Source organism: Suricata suricatta, chromosome 10, assembly GCF_006229205.1.
Source record: "Suricata suricatta isolate VVHF042 chromosome 10, meerkat_22Aug2017_6uvM2_HiC, whole genome shotgun sequence".
In the NCBI taxonomy this organism is placed as follows: domain Eukaryota; kingdom Metazoa; phylum Chordata; class Mammalia; order Carnivora; family Herpestidae; genus Suricata; species Suricata suricatta.
Window position 1 is genome coordinate 38141152 of NC_043709.1, and position 20753 is coordinate 38161904.

The window sequence follows — 20753 nt, forward strand, 5'->3', positions numbered from 1 at the left end:
CCATTACTGGGTTTTCACCCAAAGAAAACAAAAATATTAATTCAAAAAGATATTGGTACGCCTATATTTATTGCAGCATTGTTTATAAAAGGTGAGATATGGAAGCAACCCAGTGTCCATCAATAGATGAATGGAGAAAAAAAGATGTTTTATATATATGTGTGTGTGTGTGTGTGTGTGTGTGTGTGTATACAATGAGATATCAGTCATTAGAAATGATGATGGGTGGGGGGGGGGGAGGGGTGGTGGCGCCTGAGTGGCTCAGTAGGTTAAGTGTCTGACTTTGGCTTAGGTCATGAACTCACCGCTCATGGGCTTGGGTCCATGTTGGGCTCTGTGCTGACAGCTAGCTCAGAGCCTGGTGCCTGATTCAGATTCTGTCTCCCTCTCTCTCTGCCCCTCCCCCACTCACAGTCTACCTCGGTCTCAAAAATGAATAAGTGTTAAAAAAAAAAAAAAGAATGATAGGCAACCTGGATGGATCTAATGCTAAGGATATAATGCTAAGTAAAATAAGTCAGAGACTGAATATCCTATGATTTCACTCGTGTGAAATTTAACAAACAAAAGTGAACAAACCGCACACACAAAAAAGAGACAAATGACTCTTAAATGCAGAGAAACACTGGTGGTTGCTAGAGGGGAGGTGAGTGGAGGGAAAGGGAGAAATAAATGGGATTAATAGCACACTTAACCATGATGAACACTTTGAAATGTATAGGCTGTGGAATCATATTGTACATCTGAAACTAATATAACATTGTATATTAATTATAATTCAATTTTTAAAAAGCTAAGTGCATCATCAAATGACTTCATACATAATTAATCATTAAAAGATCTATTCTGAAATCATTGTATGCCGCTAAAGGTTAAAACAGCTTTAATGTGTAACAAAAGAATTGTAATTGAAATAAATTTCAACTTTATATTGCCAAAAAAAAAAAGATACTTAAAAGGTAGTTACAGAACAAAAATAATAATAAAACACATTCCACCTTTTTCCTGGAAGCCGAGCACTCTCTACTTTCTTTCCTTTTTTTTTTTTTTTTTTTTTGGGTTGTTTGCTTTTACTTCTTTGATAGCACTTACTAAAATAAAACATACTACACCCAGAATCCTTTCCTATCTTCCTCCTACTTCCTTCTTCCCTCCCTCTACCCTCTTTGTCTTTCATTTTTTTTCTACTTCTTTTCTGTGCCCCAAAGAGGTAAGCTTTTGCAGGCTACAGGTTATTGACATTGAGTACTTTCAAGCTAATGCTCACTGACCTAGATCCTATCGACTCTAAAGCCAAACCCTTCTCACTGAATCCCAGCTGTAATGGTGTGACTGGAAGCAAATAGCATAATTTCTGTGACCTTTCATTTTCTCATTTCTAAAATGGACATCAGAATAGTACAAACCTCACAAATGGCTTGAAGTAGGATTAAATGAGTAATGCACAAAATTTCTTAGAATGGATAAGGCATGTAATCAGAGGTCTCTACATGCAAACTGTTATTACTAAATTTAATGAACTTTGTAAGGACCCCTAAAAACTTCCTATTTCTTTAAATAACTTCCATATTCTTTGTTTTTGTTTTAAAATATTTGTCATATAGCTAAAATGTGCAGGATGATTCTTAAAACATTTTATATTTTGAGATACTTTAAATTCCTTAAGATTAGCCTACTGCAACCTCCAACCAAATATATATTAAGTGTGATTATAAAATTTTTATTTGTAATAGTGTCTGAACATATAAAGGAAGCATTAAAAACATGATAGAAGATTATGATCTATATCATTACTGATGAAATATTAATTTTAAAAAACATATTATAATACCTATTATCCAAGAATACTTTGCAACATGATAAAACAGGAACTTAAAAAAATCCTTAAATATGGGGTCCCTGGGTGGCTGAGTCAGTTACACATCTGACTCTTGATTTCGGCTCAGGTCATGGTCTTGTGGTCTGTGGGATAGAGCCCTGCATCAGGGCCGGCACCAACAGGGCCTCTCTCCCCCTCTCTCTGCCCCTCTCCCGCTCATGTGTCCACATTCTTTCAAAATAAACAAACATTTTTTAAAAACCCTTAAATATAATCAAATCTATAAAATCATTTAATATCTTATGTGTATTGACACCATCATCACAAATTATGACAGAAAATACTTAAAATTATAAAATTGAATTAGCTTAAACTGAGTCACTTGATTTTAAAATATTTTTAAATATTTTAATGTATATTTTAGTTTTTGAGAAAGAGAGAGAGAGAAAGAGAGAGCCAGAGCGCAAGCAGGGGAGGGGCAGAGACAGAGGGAGACACAGAATCCAAAGAAGTCTCCAGGCTCCGAGCTGTCAGCATAGATTGTGCTGTGAGATTGTGATATGAGTTCAAGTTGGATGCTTAACTGACTGAGCCACCCAGGTGCCCCACATTTAACCTATTTTACAGAATTATTTCATTTCAAAAATTACTTATATAACTTTCTAATATAAAAAATATATACATTCCTTGGGGCGCCTGGGTGGCTCAGTTGGTTAAGCGTCAGAATTTTGCTCAGGTCATGATCTCACGGCTCCTGAGTTTAAACCCCACTTCAGGCTCTGTGCTAACAGCTCAGAGCCTGGAGCTTGTTTCAGATTCTGTGTCTCCCTTTCTCTCTAACCCTTCCCTGTTCATGCTGTCTGTCTCTCTCTCTCTCTCTCTCTCAAAAATAAACATTAAAAAATTAAAAATATATACATTACAAAATATAGTTTGTATAAAATATTATCCAATATAGTCATCTAATAACTTAAAATGTGCATTACATTGCATTTAATAGAATACTGATTTTAAGTGTAATGTATGTTTGCATATGCACATATTTCTATTAGTAGATACTAGAGTCTTTTTATAGTAACAAGGAATCTGAAAGATTATTTTTCAACTTATACATTGGTTATTTGAATATTTTAAGTATTTTGTAGAATACTTTTTCATTTAAAAAGCTAAAATATTTATTTAAAAGCACTGTTCTTTACTAGCAACAAACTAAACTTAAAGTTTTCAAACTATAGCATTAAACATGTATTGAAAATCTATACAGAATGAGTGTCTTTGTTTTTTAGTAACAGAACTCTTGGTGCTTTGATTTAATTAAGGAAATACTTAAAAACAGTAGTAAGAAAAGATGAAGAGGAGGGTAAAGTGAATAGGTAAAGCAAAAGAATAATTATGCATTTTAAAGATAGCATTGACCCCCAAAATCTAAAAGAGTGGTCCCATTAAAGTAGAACTGAAATATATTCAACATGTTTAGATACTTATTATTATAAACTGAACACTTAAAACATTAATTTGGAACTTAATAGTGAGCTCTCTGGCCAAGTTATTTGGGGAAGTAAAACAAAGAAGTCATATTTTGTCTTTACTAAAAATGAAAGTCACCTATAATTCCAGTTCATGTAGATACTTATTACTAAGATCACACATTAAGTTACTACCTTAGTTTGAAGAAAAATAGGAGAAACAAAATCAACAAGGATGATTTATCCAGTAATATTCATCAAAGATTTTAAGTGCTTACTTAGTAAGTGCTAAACACTGCTAGGTGGGTCAACAATGAAGATACAACTGAAAACAACATAAAAATGGGTCCTGCAGTCAGAGAGCACTCAGTTCAACCTGAGGTTTTGCACTGTGATGGTAAACATTAATTCTTCATTGCTATAATTTTATAATGCTACAATTGTTTGAAGAAAAGTAGAGAAACGAGAACATATCTCAGATTTTTTGACAATTATTCTAAAATGAGTAATCAGGAATAAAATAATTTTAAAGATCAGATCAGCCTGTATATGTTTCAGTCTCACTATTTTATATTTAGCTTGAAGATTTATTTTTCATTGCATTTTTTTCAGATATTTTCTGGAAATGTGTTTTCACACCCAGAGGATGTTAGATCACAGAGTGTTCCCATTAAAAAGAAAAGAAACAAACAAGGAAAAAAATCTGTGATGCCATGATTTTAAGAAAACACATTATCAAAATAACTGGAAAAAAATATCAAGATTAAAATTTCAGTCATGTGTATTTAAAGTACTTCTTTATAACTCACTCAAGATTTCTTCTACTTAGTCTCATGGGTATCCTCACCTGTAACATATTTATAAGTACATTTCCTCCTTAACAGCAGTTAAGTGTTCAACATATTTAAACTTAAACTCTACCTAGAGTTTCCTAAAATGTAAAAAAAGAAAAAGAAAAAAGTTTCAATTATTGTTCAAATCCCTATCACAGTTTGACAATTCTTGACAGTTCTGTAGTTAATTTTTAAAAGTAAGACATCCATACTCTTATAATATGTAAAAGCTGAACATTTGTTCTCAGACATAATAAAAATTTATTTCTAAACAGCCAACCATATCACATTTCTGATTTTACAATGTTATTGTCTGCCCATAGCAGATACATGCCACAGTACTCAAAGCAGAGGGAGTAGCTTGTGCTAGGATCCTGAGGCAGGAAGAAGACTAGAATTCTAAAAATCTAAAAGAAGGCCAACGTAGCCAGAGCATGAAGAGAGGAGTAATATGAGAAACTAGGTTGGTGAATAGAAGAGTCCAGATAATACATGGACTTGAAAGTCAAGTTAAGAACAGTAGAATTAAGAATGCCAGATTGTTGGGGCACCTGGGTAGCTCAGTTGGTAAAGTGTCTGACTTTGGCTCAGGTCATGATCTCATGGTTCGTGGGTTCAAGCCCCACATTGGGTTCTGTGATGACAGCTCAGAGCGTGGAGCCTGTTTCAGATTCTGTGTCTCCCTCTGGCTCTTCCCCTCCCCGCCTTGTGCTGTCTCTCTGTCTCAAAAATAAATAAACTGTAAAAAATTTAAAGAAAAAAAGAAGGCCAGGTTGATTTGATTATTTGGTGACAGTCGAGGTAGAGATTAAAGATATTCGTGAGCCAAAAATGATTAAGACGTCATATATTTGAGATCTGGGGGTAAGGATGAGAGACATATGAAAATAAGCTTCCAAATAACACAACTCATTGGATGGTGGAATCATTCATTAGGATCAAAGACATTGGAGAAGGACTAGATTTGTTAGTGAAAAGAATGAGCTCAGGTTTGGATGTGGTAACTTGTAGGGTTCTTTAAGAGATCCAAACATATCGGTTAAAATAGCGATTTTTTTTTCATGTCAGGACTTCTATAAAACATACATGATTTAGCTTACCCTCCAAATTTTCCAGGAGTGCTGGCAGTTTTCTTTTCCTTAAGATTTTACTTTTAAGTAATCTCTACACCTAACCTGGGGCTCAAACTCGAAACCGTAAAACTAAGAATCTCATGCTCTACCAACTGAGCCAGCCCGGTATCAGAGATGCCATCTAGTAAAATCCCCACATCATGAAGTTAGTGGAAGATTGAGGGTTTTCACATTGTTTTTTGAATTTGAACATAAAATTCTGAAATATGTTAATAATGAAAGGTATTAGAGGGATCATCTAATAAAATCACAACATCACTGACTTAGTGACAGACTGAGGAGTTAATTTATATTATTTGCTTGTTTTTAAATTTGAACACAAAATTCTGAAGATCAATGTTCAGTAGTTATTGTCTGTTGGTTCCATAGACTAGTTCTCTGGTATACTTTAAAAGAAGAGAAATAATATTCTAACTATATCTGTGTATCTTTCTTTACAAGAAAATTTTCCATAACCAAAAAGGAGCATATTGACAGTTTCAACAAAAAGAATAATAATTCTTAACTGATAGCTATTATAACCAGTAGCTATTAACTGAATTTCTCAGAACATAGCAGTCCAACATGGATCTGCTTGATTGAACATGACCAATAACAGCATTAGTGCCAGATTCGTTGTGGGCTTAAGAAAAAATAATAGAATGCACCAGGAGAACAGTGTAGGAATTTACCCAAAGAATACAAAAATACTAACTTCAAGGGATACATGTACCCTTATGTTTATATATGTGTGTGTATTCATATGTGTGTGTGTGTGTGTGTGTGTGTGTGTGTGTGTGATGGACTATTACTCAGCCATAAAAAAGAATGAAATCTTGCCATTTGCAACAATCTCAATGGAGCTAGAAGGTATTATGCTAAGGGAAATAAGTCAGAGAAAGACAAATACCATATGAATTCACTCATATGTGGGATTTAACAAACAAAACCATCATGGTGGGGAGGAGAGAAAACCAGGAACAGACCATAAAGAACAAAATAATGGTTACCAGAGTGGAGTTGGATGGGGGTCAATGGGGATTGAGGAGTGCATTAGCTGTGATGAGCACCAGATGTTGTACTGAAGTGTTGTTGGAAGTAAATTGTACACCTGAAACTAAAATTACACTGAATGTTCACTAATTGGAATTTAACTAAAAACTAAAAAACAAATAAATTAAAAAAAATAATACAGTGTGACTTTACACAAAATTAACATGTGAATGTAACAAGAACATTATAATTCTGGTATGGAAATTCTATTAAACTTCATACATTTATAGAATGATGAGTCCTTCTATTCAAAATAAGCCACTGCAAATTTCTGTATATCAATTGTATTTACATATGCTTAATGGAATCTTAAATAATTCTTTGAAAATGGTAATACTTTTAAATAAGTATTTTTAAAAATACAGATTGTTCAAAAAAACTATCAGTAGAACTCCCCTAAGACCCAGTAAAAGCACTGCTAGGGATTTACCCAAGGGATACAGAAGTGCTGATGCATAGGAGCACATGTACCCCAATATTCATAGCAGCACTGTCAACAATAGCCAAAACATGGAAAGAGCCTAAATGTCCATCACCTGATGAGTGGATCAAGAAGATGTGGTGTATATATATATATACATACATACAATGGAGTACTACATGGCAATGAGAAAGAATGAAATCTGGCCATTTGTAGCAAAGTGGAAGGACCTCGAGGGTGTCATGCTAAGCGAAATAAGTCAGGTGGAGAAGGGAAGATACCATATGTTTGCACTCATAGGTCTAACAGAAGAAACCTAATAGATGACCATGGGGAGGGGAAGGGGGAAAGAGAGTTGGGGAGAGCGAGGGATGCAAAACCAGAGAGACTATTGAATACTGAAAATAAACCGAGGGCTGAAGGGGGAGGGGGAGGGCACTTGTGGGGAAGAGCACTGGGTGTTATATATTTAAATAAACAAACAAACAAACAAACAAATAAATAAAACTTTAAAATAAAAATAAAAACAAAAATACAGATTGTTACCTATTAGTAGGTCATTATATTAACTTACTTGGCCATGACCAGTAGTATTATTTAATGAATTAGGAAAAAAGAGAACTGAAAAGGAAGAATTAGAACACAATACCATAAAAATATTTTATTGAACTTCTATTCATATCGTGTGTTTGTGTATTGAATTTGGCTGTCATTTAAAAACATTACAAAATAAGGATTTAGTGGATTCATTCATTCATTCACACAACAGTTCTCTAGAACACTCTCTACTGTCTCTCAGGCATTGGCAAGTCAGAGATGATAAAAAATATGTATCCTTGCAAAATCCTGAAACCCTTGCCGTTAGTGGGGCAATCAGCAATATTTTTAAAATCCCAGGATTATGCAAGTATACCAGAATATATGTACTAAAACATAAGATATTTAGTATACAGAAGAGCCTTGTTTCTACAGATCATGAAAAAGCATATCACTTCTTGACCAGAATAGTTTAATACCCTTGCTATATTCATACATAGGTGGTTTTGTGTGATTTCAGCAAAGAAAATTCCATTTTGAAAATATATGATTATCAGAGTATAATGTCCAGAGAAGTCTTAAGGGAAAATAGAAGGCCATTTAAGATTGACGCTTTAATTATTACTTCATTACTGCTGCGGCATATTGAGTAGTACCGCAATCTCACAGAAGTTAATATGCCTCCGTAAGCACCCAGTTTACTATCACAAAATGACCTAGGTAGACTAGGGTTATTGAGTTCTTGAAACCAGGATATGAAACTAGATAAGGGAGAAATAATTTCCGGTTAATGCTTTGAGACCTGTGTTGTCTAAATGACAATCGACACAAAATGATTTGTTTCATTATGTTTCCAGTGTTTATTTACTTTTGTTTCAAAATCTAAATTAGAGTTTTGTAGGATATAATCGAATATATACTCTAAAGGAAATTACATTGAAAAAATCATTACTGTGATAAAAAGCCAAGGTGTTCACTTAAATTCAGAGAAATAATAAAATGGGGGGGGGAGGCATGTGTGTGATTCCCTTAGAAAGGAGGGCAAAACGAGAAAGGTTATTAAGATTCAACAGAAGATATGTAGAAAGTGTCTAAGGACAACATGCCACAAAAGGAGTTGCACTATACTAAAGATGAAATTGGAGAATGAAAATATATACCTGCAAGACATCTAAGAACACATTTTGAAAGTCAGGGTGGAAAGAGTATGTATTCCATGATTGTAGCCATAAAACAATAGAAGTATATGAACACAGACTGGAAATTTATTACCCAGAAATGACACATCATGTATTTTTAAATGATGTTGAGGTTATGTGTGATCATATCACACTGTTTTGAAATTTTTCCTTAATAGTATTTAAAGATGGTTTTAATTGAAATATTAAAGCAGGGTTCAATTCATGAAGCCAGTACCTTTACACTTCAGCTCCATTTGCCTTCTATTTCTTGCATGCGCAGAAACTCATTCCCTCTGCAGAGGATAGTGGTGATGCTCTTACTCTAACTTTTACATAGCTGGCTCCCTCTCCTTTTATGTCTTGACTTAAAATAATTTTGCTTGACCGGAGTCCCCAGGCAATAAAACTTGCCTGTTTTATTATTTAACAGCACTTCTCACGTTTTGAAAGTATCTTAGTTGCGTTTTGTAATTGTTACTGTTGTTTTTCATTGTCTGTATCTTTCCCTAGAACGCAAACTGCCTTAAATGCAGGGAACTTGTCTGCTGTGATTGCTTCTGTATTCCCAGCATCTCAAACGATGCTTGGCTTATAATAGCAACATGTTGGTACTTACAGAAGAAATACATTATTCCTAAATAATTCCTGTTCATTTTGGGCTACAGCAAGAAGGAAAATATATTGTATTTTTGTTCAAATGCATTCTGTTGCATCTGTAGCAATATACAGGGAGTTGGGGTAATAGGGTAGTTATAAATTTGAAATAACCACCCGCTCCATGCACAAGCAAAAATTTGAAGTATGACCTACGCACAACTGGCCCAGTACATATCTTCAGGTAGCTGCTTTCGACTCTCCTGAGTTTAGTATCTAAGAATCCTCAAGTTCTAGAAGTACCTGGCTACTGTATTAAAAAAAGAGGAAGGCAGTAAAGATCCAGATAGAAGTTAATGACCCTCAACTCAGCCCTTAACCGCTGATATTCAGCCTTTCCACCCTCAAAAAGTCATACCTGTTGTCAAATTACTCAATATTTCCATATTTGTTGGCAAGTGGCCATTCCTTTAAGCCTCCCAGTGCCATTCCTCTCCACATCCTCAACTACAACGGACCTTTCCTTAGAATTCCCTGAATCTTCCCCTGTCCCATCAACTAGTGCCTGGAACAGCAGGGGTCCCCTAGGATGTCCTTTCTGAGGGTCAGTGTCTGGAGCTTATGAACTGGGTGTCCTTTCTGAGGGTCAGTGCCTGGAGCTTATGAACTGGGTGTTGGCTGTTTGCCTGCCCTAAATCTAGTCATTTTCCTTCTTATAACAGCAAAATCCTCTTTCTGTTTAGTCAAGTAATGCGAGGCCCAACTTTTAAATCCAGAGATGACACAATGCTCAGCCTATATAAATAACATTACATGGGTTCAGAGCAAGTGACCCAAATTGTTTCAATCATGCTTATCCTGAAATTTTCTTGGCAAAAAAGATGTTCTCTTTACATGGATATTTCTTCTATAACCCTATAGTCATTGGGTGTATGACTGTAAACTAAGAGCCTGAATCTAAATAAAGCAGTGCCAGAGGAGAGCACGACCAAGACGGAAGGCTGGGAGGGAGTCATGGAGGACAGACCTGGTCCTGATCATATGGTTTGATTTCCCATCTCCAGCTGCAACAAAATCCAGAATATCCTTAACCTGATGATGTATGTAACACGAACTTTAAAATCCCTGTTCTTTCCTAAACCATTTTGAGTTAGGTGGAATTTTTCTACATAAAAAAGTTCCTGACTCATAAAAATGGGTGGCAAGGGTGGTCAGATCTGCCTTCCACTAACTGAGTATGAGACAATTTGCAAACATTATTACATTTCCCTTCCTGGTGAAATGAAACCTCTCTGAGTGAAAGATCTCCTGAAGCACACCATGATAGAGTAGGTATTTGTACTCAGGTGTGTGAGACTTTCACTTTTCATGCTTTTATCACATCACCACGATGGTCATATTGGCTCCAACTATGTATTGGATCAGGTTTGCCTATGACACTTCAATCTCTTTTAGACGTCTCTACTTTTTGGCCACCATTTGTTTCCCTTCTCCCACTGAGGAGCTCAGTGATTATATGACTGCTTGTGGTCGAGTACTGGCTCCATGAATAGACTGGGTTTGAATCCATATCCTATTACATAACAGTTATAGGACTCTGACAAGTTACTTTTTCTCCCACACAATTTTCTCATTTAAAAACTATAGATAAATAAGTACCAATTTCTTAAGATTGTTGACAATGTTAAATGGGATGAACCATGGAAAGTACACAGACAAGTACACAGACAAGTAGTAAAAAATACAAGAATATGATTACCCTGTTTGCCAAAAAAATCCCCATAAATAGCTCTCTTATGCTTTAATTAATCTTGCATTCTTTATATTGGTCTTTCCCAATTAAACTCCTCTTCTCTTGTGTCAGATCCACTAGACAGCCGGTTGAGTTAGTCCACATTGCAGTATTTCAATCATTCCCAAATGTGTTTATTTCTTCACACTAAGAATTGCCAATTGATGGACTTCACATTAGACTGAGTTAAAATTGGGCCTTGGATAAGTCCCCTGCTTAGCTCTTTCCATCTTGGAATAGAAAAGTAGCTATAGATCCAACAACTTCCATGAATATTAGGTTCAGGAAGTATTCATAGGTTGTGTGTGTGAGTGTGAATGAGGGAAGTCATGAGAAAGGAGCATGAAGAACTTGTAGGCAGTAAAGCTACGACACTCATCTCGGTCACATCTCCATGCCCTCTAGGAGGTGGCTTCGGACTACATAGTTTACAAATAAGGAAACAAGGAAGATGACATCTCCTACCGCAGTGATAAAGCAATAGCAATGACTAAGGGCCAACTGAACCTAGTGATTCAGGCTTAGTGACTTCTCTTACATTTTAGAAAACAGTCCCTTGAATAATTTTAAATTACAAATACAACTTATTTCAGAGTTTGAGTCACACACCTAATGAGAACAATGAGAACAGTTTAGAATCTCCCTCCCTTTTCAATGTGAAAAGAGTATATCCAAATTTAGTGATGTTAGATTTGTTTTTAATTTTGATAAGAAATAACAAACTACTTCTTATATACTGAGAGAATTTTAAAACATACTTTTTTTTTTCTTTATTAAATGCTGAGACAGCGAGATTCAGCAGGAGAGAATTATAAAGGCTTCCTGGGTGTATAATTGCAAGCTAGTAACTAACTTCCAAGCCTCCTTTACTGCATCTGTAAAATGGAGAATCTCTCCATCATCAAAATCAAATAAGGCAGTGTAACTTTTTAAAAATACAAAGCTACATACCTGTCATGAAACATTTATTAATTGTTATCATTAGAAGAACAAAAAAGGAAAAAGAAAATATGCCTAATAAGATGTGACATTTGTTTGGACTTTCAAACATTATTGTTCTATCTTTTTGTAATCAACTTTGTTCTAGGAATTACCAATAGGCTAGACTTTCCATGTAAGATCATAAAAACAAACACACAAATCATGGCATATTTTGTAAACAAATGAAGAGACTGTTCCCTTTTTTATCTATATAGCCATTTTGTAAAGCTAACTTAAAATGTATATAAATTAAGGATTCAATTTCCTGGTTGTTGACCAAAAAAAAATAAGTCCAGCTGGTAGAGATTATTATGCACCCTAGAGTCCTAAGCTCCCAGTTAATTTTATAGGAGAATAATTCATTAAGATGGAAAAAAGAAAAGGAAGAATAAGGAGAGAGTAGGAAGGTGAGAAGTGGAAAAGGAAGAAAACGCAATGCAAGGGACTTACTCTATATTACTCCTAGCTGGAAGGCTGAGCAAATCTCTTCTACTCTGGCAGGGAGTGGTAATATGCTTCAATGCATACAGGTCTAAGGGTCCAGAAGTCAAGAGAAATAAAACTGTCGCTATGTGTTCAATATATAAACCATGAAACAGATTCTCAAAGCCCTAACAGAACTTGTCTACTCTACTTTTTCCTGAAGGAGTCAACTCTCCTATCATCAATATTCATTTGCGGTATCTAGGAGTGGATCAGAAAGTATCTATGCTTCCTGATTTTAAAAAAACAAAATGGAAACGTGCATGTCAAGTATTTTTGTCTTCTTGTGCTGTTTACTTTTCACAATGAAAAGCAGGGCAGTTCTAGTCAATTTATGAGCATGTTGGCTTTTTGTTGAAATGTCACTTATTGAATTATTAGATATATCTCAAAGTGATTGCTTGGCTTTTTAAACTTAATAAAAATACTAAAAACAGACATATGTACTATCATGTTGTTAGTTACATTTGTAGCATGAGAATTTCTGTAGCCAGATAGATAAAAGTATTTTTAGGCATGTAATGGCCCAATTTATATAAATTCAAGTATAAAATATATATAAATTTTGTGTGTGTTCTTGGATTTTGGACATTGTTTAAAATAGGATGGCAATGTTATTCTATTTATAGAAGAGATTCTGGCGCTCTAGAAATATGCTCTAATGCCCAATGGTTCACTTTATTCATTCCTCAAATCTGATGAAAATGTGGGGGATTAGGCAGAAAGCCAGCCTTGTAGACCAGGATCTGCAGACAGTCCAAGTCAGAAAGAGATTCAGTGCTTTGCTACCTTGTCTTTATCCTGAGAAATTGTGTCGGCTGTTCTTAATAACCCTGCTACCTAAACCCTGATCGGTAGAGAGGCAAAGTTAGGCCTCGGTAACTTGTGTTATACCCCTTTCCCCTTGTTTCAATGGTCATTAAGTTCTTTGTCTAAGAAAATATTTGTTGATGATTTTTTCCCTCAGAATTAAGCAATGTCCCTATTTTATAGATGGTGAGCAAGGTTCTATCCACTGTTTATAGTGCTAGAATATTGGGGTGCAGCACATCACGAGGAAAACAATACACATAATTGGCTCCTCATTCTGAAGGAGACAGCACGAACACACAGTTAAAAATTCACATTTTGGGGAGTCTAGCCTGTCTCTGTGATGCTACACCGTTGTTCGCACTTACAGTACCTCTCACAGAAAATTCTGTCAGAAAATAGAGGATTAATAATCCATTGTAAAAGCAATCCTTTGTGGTGTTTCACAGCAATACCCAAAGAGTCCACGGAAAAGCAAACCGGTTCTCAAGTATCAGTGACAATAGAGAGAAGCTAAGGCAATATTTAAGGGTTCCATAAAAAGACACGGGTGTATTTTGGAAGTACTGAAGCCAATCCAAGGATCTGAAGTTCTTTTTACCAATTATTTCAGCTTTAGCCACTGGTATTAATAAGTACAAAAAGTTATACTGATTCATGGTTTAACCACCTCATCTTTGGCTTGGATCATGTGTGAGTCATCAAAAGAAATAACGTGAAATAAAAGGTTTTTTTTTTTTTTTAACAATTATCATAAAACATAGAAGATCAACATCACATTTTAAAAGTGTTAGTACCAGGGCACCTGGGTGGTTCAGTCAGTTAAGCCTACGACTTGGGCTCAGGTCCTGATCTCAAGGTTCCTGGGTTTGAGCCCCGCGTCGGGCTCTGTGCTGACAGCTCAGAGCCTGAAGCCTGCTTCTGATTCTGTGTCTCCCTCTCTCTTTGCCCCTCCCCTACTCATGCTCTGTTTCTCTCTGTCTCAATAAGAAATAAACATTAAAGAAAATTTTTTTAAAAAAATTAAAAAATGTAAGTGTTAGTACTACCTTTGGTATAGCTGTGTATATTTTGTCTGAGTATTCCATGTGTTTATGCTTTCAGGTAGATGGAAATGTGCTCACAAATCTCTAAGTAGCAATTAGCAAATCCAATTACCTGCTTCCAAGCCAGAGTGAGGTCTGGGCAGCAAGGCTGGCCCAGAGAGGAATCGGACCTCCGTAAAAACAAGAGGCTGCCCTCTGGAGGCCAGACCCAGGGAATTCGCACCAGGGGTGTGTGGTGGGCTTGCCCGCTTGCCCCTCAATTCCCATGTGAAAAGATGCTTGTAGTCAGAGAGGATATAAGAGGAGGACAAGAGATAGTGTGTCTTATTTAAGCAATTGTAGTATAAGAATGTTCCACATTTAAATAACTCCGATTCTATTTGTGTTTAAGTGCCTATGTGCATTTTATCCTTAACTAGTTGAATTACTTAGGAAAAAAAAGACAACATTTACTAATTGAGGGAAAATAACATACAACTCCTTTTACTCAGGATATCCGTTGGCAAAAAATCATAATTATATGAACTCTACACTGTTTAGAATGAAAAGCAAAGCCACATTTCACAATAGGTGCACGGGGATGAGATAAGACCCACATTTCAGTACCAACCCTGGATGCAACTAATTGGATATTTCAACCAAAAATGAATTCCTGAGGCACTTGGCTAAACGTCTTGCACACAGTATTTGGTGTTTTTCTGATAGGGTTCTTGCCTGGTATGTGTGATCAAATGTCATCTCACAGGCTGTTAGGAAATCGTATCTTAACCAAAGAGTTTCACCAGATTCTTACACTAGCTGAAAAGGGCCATTCTCTATATGGAAATTTTCTAGCTCCCATTTTGTACAAACAGCTAAGAAATAAGAGGTATTTATTATCTTCATCTGCTTTACCATTTTCCAGAGCTCCTCTTTAACAACATTATTCCCTATGTGAATAATTAGAATGCTCAACGTACTACATGTGAGACCAACATAGGAATGCCCAGCATTTTTTTCTTTCTATCTCCACAATAGCAATAACCAAAAAAAAAAACAAAACAAAAAAAAACCCAGCACGCCACGTAATCTTCCAAGCACTGAACATTGTACAGACAAAACAAACACAGAATAAGAACTAGTTCTACATAGTTAAAATGTATGATTAAACCAAACATAAAAATTACAGAAATTATAATAATGTTTTTAATCTGCTTTGCATTTTTCAAAGATGTGGCAGATAATATACCTCTAATGCTATCATAAATGTGCTGCTACTTTTATTCTAAATTGGGCTTTAATTTGTTTTAGAACTCTCTTAAATACTGTTCTTAAATTAGGGAACATATTTTAAAAGAAGGCTTCTTTGCAACAGGACCTCTACATTTATATTTAAAACTACACAAACAGCATCACCAGTGCTTACTCTTGACAACATAGATTTCTCATTGTACACTTTAAAAAAATAATAGTATTTTGTAATAAAATAGTAAGAGCTCAAGTTTTATTCATAGATACAAGAAAGGACAGCATGCTTCCTTACTTGCAATAGATGGTGTTAACATATTTGCAGTATAATTTAAAATAAGTTCATTTTCCTATTACTAACCCATATGAGTAGAGAGACGTCCACATGCCCGGCTAGCACAGTTCATCATATAGTCAATATAAAAGCAGCTCTTCAAGAACTCTTAAAATGACAATGAAGCTAAAGGAAACATGCTGTTTTCTTCTCATTAGAGAAATTAAATGCCAGCTTTAAAAACATGGCCACACTTAACAGAGATGTTGAAATCAAGTTTTCAAAAATATTATGAAAAAATATCGATTATTACTAATTCATTCCTAATTATTAAAGATACCAAACCACTCCCTCCTCAACTGAAAAAGTAATCATAACCATTTCACACAGTTATGTAAAAGATTCAGAACAAGTTTAGCTTCATGCAAATGTTGAAACACCTGATATAAGCCCTAGAAAAACAGAAAGTTTATCTTTCCATTATGCCCAAAACGTGTGAAACTATGATTTTGGTTTGTTACCAGTATATAGAAGTGCATCCTCCAGTACTGATTTTTTTAAATCTATGACTCATAGAAAAAAATAACTTCTTCCCAAAGCCATAGAAAAGCTGTCTAAAGGGAAAGATCTAGACCCCCCCCCCATTAATTTTGCCCCTGGGTATTCTTAGGCTTCCAACCAAATACCATTAAAAGCATCCCCAAGACACTGTTATTTTTCTTTGAATGGTACTTTTTACTGTACTCCCTAGCTTCAACAGATTATTTGATACTGTCCATTTCTCTCTAATCCTTTTAGAAGAAATTACATAATTTAAAAAGCATTATCTGTATATGTATACATCTGTGTATATACATATACATAACCCTAGGTACTAAATACTTATGTATCTAGACTGTCATATACGTTATTCCTGTTTAAATAGCTTTGGCCATACAATGAAAACAAATTCAGCTAAAAAGCATCTCTTCTATACTAAACTTTTGATACATATGTATTTATCATAAGCAAATCATTGAAAAATTTTAAAAATTCACAAGTACAGCAGATATTTAAGTTTAGAAGCATTATTGTTTACCAAAATACTTCCAAGACCCATACCTACATTATTTTATGGCAGAAAGTCAAACTTTGGCCTTGGCTTTTTGTAATATCAGACTAAATTTACTCTATTATGTAATGAAAATGTTTTATTTCTGCTTTCCCTCCCCTAAATCATCAAATCATTACCATTAGAAAAAGGAATGTTATGTTCCAATTTGGCATTAATGATATCTCTTCCTGGATGTTGCACAAACTGGAAATCATAAGAGCTTTAAGTATTTCAGGTTCATATAATTGTCTGTCTTGAGTTAAATTCTTCAGATTAGATGGTTCTAAAATCCTGTTTGGGGAATTCCTTTAAATTAATTTAACAGACTGACCTCAGAAGATATCAGTTGATGTCCATGGTGTCATTGGGTTAACGGGAAGTTCAAATTAACTTTTGGATCTCTAACACATTCTGCATTTTATTTATTAAACTTCCATTTCATTTTGCAACTATAATTTAAAGCAAGCTACTATATTCTAGTTTTATGTTCAGTTACCATCAAGCCTAATCTGCAAATCTTATCATGTAAATACCATGTTATTCATGTTCATATTTCTTGATTATAACTATCTAATAATTTGACCAAATAGAGTAATATTCTCCATTATGAAATGAAGCACAAAGAAATCTGCAACAACCAAGATCGAATGGTACTTCATGGAATTAGTATTTTAGGATTTCCTGTGTGTAGTAGCAGCCTTTAGTTCTGATAAAAATATGTTAAAATCTAATTGTCATGTTTGCCCTGGTAAGAATTTACTAAGATATTCTTTTTAAAGGAGAAAATATGAAAATTATATGAATTTATCATACTAGAACATTTTGTGGGAATAATTTCCTAAAATGCATCATTTAAAGTCTCTCAATCCAGTCACTCTATACTGGAATTAGTTCTGACTTCTAGAATAGAAAGACTTAATTTTTCAGAAGTATGTGAAAAACTACCCAGATGCATCTCTCCTACAGGTAATTGCTATAATTAACGTTTGTAAAGATACATGAAAATAAATGTCACAAACCAAGCACAACTTTTACCTTTCCTAAGACAGTGGAGAAATAAGCAAACAAAATCTTAATTTGCTCATGTGGGAAGTAATTGAGTTTCGTTTTGTACATCTTTCCATGTCTAAACTTGTTAATTCAGTTGTACACACATGAGGCAATTAAGCGATTGTCCTTTTGTCCTTGTATCTAAAAGGTGGCATCTCTAAAAATTAGTTAGCTTGCAACAGAGATACATTAAAAAAAAAAAAAAGCAGCAGCATTTAAATGTCAAAAGCCCTAGACAGAAGATCTTGTTTTTGTGACTCTACGCAATTCTACTTAGATAGTGCCTCAAATGGAAAATGGTTTAGAAAATATACATTATATTGATGGTAAATGAAACCAGCTCCTCTCTAAGTCAGTAAACTTATACACTGAAGAGATGTGGTGAAAAAAATACTTTCTGGGGTCTAGAAATTAGTGTGGAAGACCAGACAGAGTTAGAAAGAAGATTGCCTTTTCTTACCCCAAGTGTGCAAACAGAACGAAATGTGAGAGTTGGCATTTCCCCTGATAAATCAAAGCAAAGGTTTCATCTGGACACTAACATCTGCTGACTTCTCTGCGCTCACATAGGACCACTTGGAATGCTTTCACATTACATTCAGCTAGGCACTCCTCTCTACCTCCTCCCATCTGACAATAATCACTTAGCTGTCTCTGATGAATAAAAGGAAAGGAAAGCTTATATCATTGATGAGGGAATCAGAAATTGCTGAAGCAGGTGTTAAGGATCTGTCCAACAAGTACCTTTTACTTGACCTATTGTGCAGGCAGCCAGGAAACATAGTTGTTTTGCTGTCATTCTCTTTCTTATAAGAGGGCATGACAACGAAAACAATTTTCCCCCTAAGATATTTAAAATTTGAGGCTATCTTTCTACCATTACTTTCTAAACTTTGTTCCAGTACTACAGGAGGATTCCTGGCCAGCTGAGCGTCCGTGTGCCTTCCAAATGGAGTACTGAAATTGCATAAACACCATGTTTACATCCACTAAATATTCTCATTAAAAGAAGATAAGGCAAGGCATGAATATGATAGCCAGGCGATCAAATGCACACATAGTGAAAGGCAGAATGAACTGGCAATTCATACACAAAATTGGCTTTAACACAAATGTGACATGGTTGATTTCTTTCACCAAGGGGTTAATATTCAGTAGAGTGAAAAACAACATGTACACAAAACTAACTAGAGGATTAGCTTTCTCAAAGTAGAAATCCAAACCTCCAGATAATACTGGTGCTACTTACAAATGTCTTGAAACTTTACTTTTTTTTTGCCTCCCAACATAAAGGCCATACCAGAGAACCTCAGGAAAGTAATAACCTGTTTAAAAAATTTTTTCCTTACACGAGAAACCCCTCAAAGTTCGATATTACCGCTGATGGGCAAATAGCCCCACAGGACAGATGGAAACAGGAAAAAGTCAGATGGTTAGCACTTAAAAGCAACAGCAATTAAGCAGTTGAAAGTGGGTTAGAGCCGTGATTTATTTTTGTTTCATTTGAAGGAATCAACTAAGAGACACAGCCTCTTGCAAGGAGGAGATCAAGTCAAACTTGATGCTTCCCCTCTCTGACAGCCCGGGCTGGAAGGCTTGTCTCCTCCCTTTATTCAGTTTAATTGCTTTCTGTACTCTAATTTTCGCAGAGATTGTATTCTATCTTGTTTTCCTTCCCCCCTCCTGGGCAGAAAGAAATCTTTCTCCTTTCTTCACCAACCCCCTCTTTCCTCTGAGAAAAGGCAATCCTCTCCAGGAAGAGAAAGAAACCCTGTGCGTTCTTAGGATGGGAGGAGGGTGAAGATGCGAGAGTGATAGAGCAAGGGGCGGGGGAGGTGAGAGATGGAGATTGGGGGTGGGGGACGGAGAAGAAAGAAAGAGAAAGAAAGAGGGAGCAAGAAGATGGGGGATGCCCAACATCAACTCCAGGCTCTGAATCACGGGCGCTGGGCAAAGTACAGGAGCTGTACATGTGGCTCATTATATTTCTCACAATAGGCCACCGGGGGCTCCCTCCCCAGGTGGCCGCCTCCCACGACCTAAACCCAAGTGTACCGAAAGAAAAACCTTGCGGACGAATTCAAGCAAATGGGCACCTCCGAGGTGGCCACGCTGCCAGTCTCGCTGTCTTACCTGGAGGGAGGACCAGAAGGTGGTGCCGGGCTCCGTCCCCACTGCTCTCCCCGCGTGGACCTGTGCAAGGAACACACGTCCTCTCGCTGCCTCTGCTCTTGGAGGGGCAGCCTGCAACACAAAAGGGGTGTGTGGGTGTGGGTGTGTGGGAGGTTTTTCAGGGCCACCAGCTGGTCCCAGCTGGCCACCCCACCCTACACACACCCCTTCGGGGCTCTGAGCCCCCCCCCTCTCAGTGGAGCACCGCCCTGGGGGGCTTGCCCCGGGTGCAGCCTCAAGTTGCCGCTGCTAAGTGCTGTGCTGCCGCCGCCGCTGCAGGAGGAGGAGGTAGAAAGACACTGAGGGCAGTACTCGGTCTAGAGCATCCCCACACTGCAGCTTCTCCAGGAATCCCTCCAGTGAGGAGGCGGCAGCCCATCACCTCCCAGCCCCGACCTCCTGATTGGTTCCACCTCGGGTACGCTGCTGCAACGAGCCAATCCGGGCGCACTAATAATAGGTGGATCCGCTCAGCCAACATCGCCCATCCCAGTTCTGTTAGAGTCTCTCCATCCCTACAGCGGACTGGGACCCGGAGGGGGAGGTTCGGGAGGGCTGGGGGAGGGGGTGAATGAAGAGAGGGATAGATCCCAAGGAGACGCAACCAAGGGCATCCGATAAACCCTTTGGGTAGGTGCCGGGATGCCCTGCAACCTGTTCAGCAAGCCATATGCACAAGAGAAGGCGACAGCATAATACAAAGCTTTTTTTTAACTTTCAATCAAAACCTGCCCTGATACTGAGCATGCCCAGATTGCAACAGCACGCTAGGAGTTCCGATGTGTGTGGGTTCGCAGACTGTGGGGTTT

At 36.6% G+C, this 20753-nt stretch overlaps 1 protein-coding gene across 2 annotated transcripts in view; it reads right to left on the bottom strand.

The window, feature by feature from the left end:
• The window catches only part of SYT1 (synaptotagmin 1), a 533656-nt gene extending 513363 nt beyond the window's left edge, over positions 1–20293 (bottom strand). For both annotated transcript variants that reach the window (XM_029954928.1, XM_029954926.1), the window contains exon 1: positions 19906–20293. The gene's annotated coding sequence lies outside the window, so the exon portion shown is untranslated. The remainder of the gene's footprint in view (positions 1–19905) is intronic.
• Positions 20294–20753: the final 460 nt, after the last annotated feature.